Source organism: Aplidium turbinatum, chromosome 4 (genome assembly GCF_918807975.1).
Source record: "Aplidium turbinatum chromosome 4, kaAplTurb1.1, whole genome shotgun sequence".
Lineage (NCBI taxonomy): Eukaryota > Metazoa > Chordata > Ascidiacea > Aplousobranchia > Polyclinidae > Aplidium > Aplidium turbinatum.
The window spans coordinates 21503260-21506883 of NC_137475.1; the positions used below are offsets into that span (position 1 = coordinate 21503260).

Sequence of the window (3624 nt, forward strand, 5' to 3'; positions counted from 1 at the left end):
AACGTTCGTAGTTTATAGTTTTATGTTCACTCTAATTGTATTATGTTAAACGCCGTGTGGTTGCTTGGTTTTATCTGTCTATGGTTAAAGAAAGTCACCTCTCTACTAAAATTCTATTCTTTTATTGAACAGAGTTTTGCTATTGCAGTAGACTATTATAGTAGTAAGAATCATTATTCTTGTGGTAGCTGAGACAAGTGGTTGTGAGGTCAAGAATAAGAAGATCCCACCCTTGTTTGCAAAGCTAATTGTTAGAGCACTACTGAGATGTCTACAAGAAAGAAAGATGATGAGTATTGTACATTTCAGCAAGAATGAACAGAGAAATTTTTCTTTGTCTCGAGAACAGACTCTGCAGTGTGTCTAATATTCAATGATAAAATTTCGTCGATGAAACGGTCGAATATAAAACTACATTTCGAATCGCGTCATGCAACGTTTGCATCAAAATATCCAGCAGGGGACAGCAGGAAGAAGGCTTGCCTAGAACTGCTACACGGAGTGCAAGCACGTCAGCAGCAACTACGTGGAGTACATGCATGGGTCCAGCAAAGTGACTGCAATTTTGCTGGTTCTTTAGCAATAGTGAGGAACAAAAAGCCATTCACAGATGGCGAGTAAGCTAAAAAATTTATGCTTGATGTAGCTAATGAACTATTTGAAGACTTTAAAAATAAAGATAAAAGAATAAAAGACATGCCTCTTTCAGCATGAACTGTTCACGATCGTACCATCATGATGGTAAATCAAGTATAGAGGAAGCACAAATGAAGGACATAAATGCAGCGGCATACTATTCCCTCGCTTTGGATGAGTCGGCAGACATAAGGCATTTATCCCAGTTCAGTGTAAATGCAAGGTACGTTACGGGTGACATAGTGCGCGAGGAAAGCCTTGCTGTTTTATCAATGAAAGGAAAAACAAGAGGTGAGGATTTACTCAGGTCTTTCCTTGAGTTAGTTAAAGAAAAAATCTGCCATTAGATAAACTTATTTCGGTGTGTCCTAATGGTGCTCCCTATATGGTTTGGTGAGGAAACACAAAAGATTTGTGGCACTTATTTGCGAACATGAAAAGAGACCCATCCTTAGTTGGGTCTGCTACTATTCGGCTAGTCCGGTTCGGCTAGTCCAGGGGTTCCCAACCGGTGGTACGCGTACCACTAGTGGTACGCGGGAGCTTTTCAGGTGGTACGCGAGCAGCTCGCCGTTGCATGCGATATGTAGTAGTATTGTCAAATAAAGTAGGCCTATTGCAACAATTATTTAATTTGGAGTTTCTAAAATATGCGAAGAACACTTTTATTTCTTTCCGTACTAAATTTTTTGCACTCAGTAAGCTACTTTTGTCGATCTTGCTCCCTGCTGTCACTGTTATTTATACAATTCTGCTGTGCGAACTTAATGGTGTCTGTGACGAAACTATTATGTGTGCAATGTGAATGGTGTCTGTGACTAAACTATTACGTGTGCAATGTGGTCTGTGCAATTGCAGAATTGCGTTTATTCTGATGTTGGTTTTCCGACATGTAGTGGCTAAATCCTGAACAGCATTACATTTTTGTCTAAATATTTGAAAATGTCGAAGCGAAAGTATAGCGCAGATTATATTAAGTATGGCTTTATTGCTATTCAACATCGTGGAGATAGCTTATCTCAGTGCGTGATCTGTATGAAAACCCTTTCAAATGCAGCTTTGAAAACAAGTTTGCTTAAGCGGCATCTTGAGTCCAATCATGCAGATAAGATGAATCGATATAAGAGTTATTTTGAGCGACTTGGGGAGAACGTGAAGCGACAGCGCATGGATTACACAGGCCAGTTTAACCAAAATAACGCCAGAATTGTGAAGGCATCCTATGAAGTATCTCTTCTGGTGGCCCAAAACAAAAAAGCTCATGTCATTGCGGAGTCACTTGTTTTGCCAGCAGCAAAGATATTAGTCAGAAATTTGATTGGAGAAGATTCAGTGGCAAAGTTGGATAGTGTATCGCTTTCTAACAATACTGTGAAACGACGCATCGAGGAAATGTCTGTTGATATCACTGACCAAGTGATTGCAGGAGTAAGAGATTCAAAGTTTGGATTTGCCTTACAACTTGATGAATCCATAGATGTCACAAACTGCTGCCAACTGCTTGTCTACGTCCGCATTACACAGAACGATGCTGTAAAAACGGAATTATTGTTAAATCATGAGGTGTCCACTACATCAAAAGGAAAATATATTTTCAACACTTTGGATAATTTTTTCAAGGAAAATGAACTGGATTGGGGAAATCTTGTCGGATGTACGACAGATGGGGCTCCCTCTATGCTCGGTAGAAAGTCTGGATTTCAAGCCCATGTCAAAGCTGTGTCACCTCGCGTCATAAGTGTTCACTGTTTCATACACAGGTTTGCTCTTTGCCCAAAGGTTCTTCCTGCAAAGTTGTTAATGTGCTTGAACAGGGTAGTCAAAATCGTAAATTTTGTTAAAACATCAGCTTTAAATACTCGATTGTTTAAGGTTCTTTGTGAAGATCTCGGCTCAGACCACACTTGTCTCCTCTATCACACAGAAGTGTGCTGGCTCTCTCGAGGAAATACAACTAAGCGTCTTTTTGAAATAAGGAATGAATTACTTTTATTTTTCCAACAGAAAGACCATGAATTTCAAAACGATCTGGAGGACGAGGAATTCATTGCAAGATTGGCTTATTTGTCAGATATATTTGAAGCTTTCAATCATTTAAATCTGTCATTTCAAGGGCAAAACTGCACTGTCGTAGACTTTGTTTTAAAACTGGGAGCTTTTATCCGAAAGGTGGTATTATGGAGGAAAAATGTGGAAAACAAGCGCTATGGTATGTTTAAATTTCTGTCAGCCCTTGAAATGGAAATCAGTGATGACTTTTCCAGAGAAATCACCTAGCACCTCTCGCTGCTAACTGCTGAATTGCAGCATTACTTTCCAGATATCACAAGCTGCCCATACATCACAGGTCCTTTCTCAGTGGACCCAGCCGACCTACCTGTCGGTACAGGAGAACAAGAGGAACTGATAGACATGCAGGAGGATCAGACAGCAAAAAAACAATGCAAAGAATGTTCTGCAATAAACTTCTGGCTTAGTATGGCTTCTTCATACCCAACGCGAGTTTCCCACGCTATTCCACTACTGATTTTTCCTTCTACTTGGGAATGCGAGCAGGGATTTTCTATTTTTATGAACATCAAATCAAAAAATCGAAACCGACTAAGTGCCCCTGGACATGACTTCAGATGTGCTATTAGCAAAGTTATGCCACGCATCGATCAACTGGTGAAAGATAAACAAAAACAAAAATCTCATTAAATTTAGTTGTATTGTGTTTGTGTTCAGTTGTGTCTTTTTCTTTGTTATTCTGATGCGTTCTGTGCTGTGTTTTGGCTCATTCTTTTCAGATTAGCCTTCAACGCTTCCAAATTTTGGTTTGGTTTTACATTCTCTTAGCTCCTTGTGAAGGGGCAGAATTTTGTTGGAATGACCAATTACGTTTTTTGAATTGTTTCTTTGCCCAAGGCAACAATGAACCCACAAGAATATCATTTCGGTAGTTTTCTTGGTTCAATTTCACTCCTTGGTCGACAAAAATCAATGGAC

At 39.5% G+C, this 3624-nt stretch overlaps 1 pseudogene; it reads left to right on the plus strand.

Annotated features, from left to right (window-relative positions):
• The first annotated feature begins 710 nt into the window (after positions 1-710).
• On the plus strand, positions 711-3336 carry LOC145768237 (zinc finger BED domain-containing protein 5-like; annotated as a pseudogene).
• Positions 3337-3624: the final 288 nt, after the last annotated feature.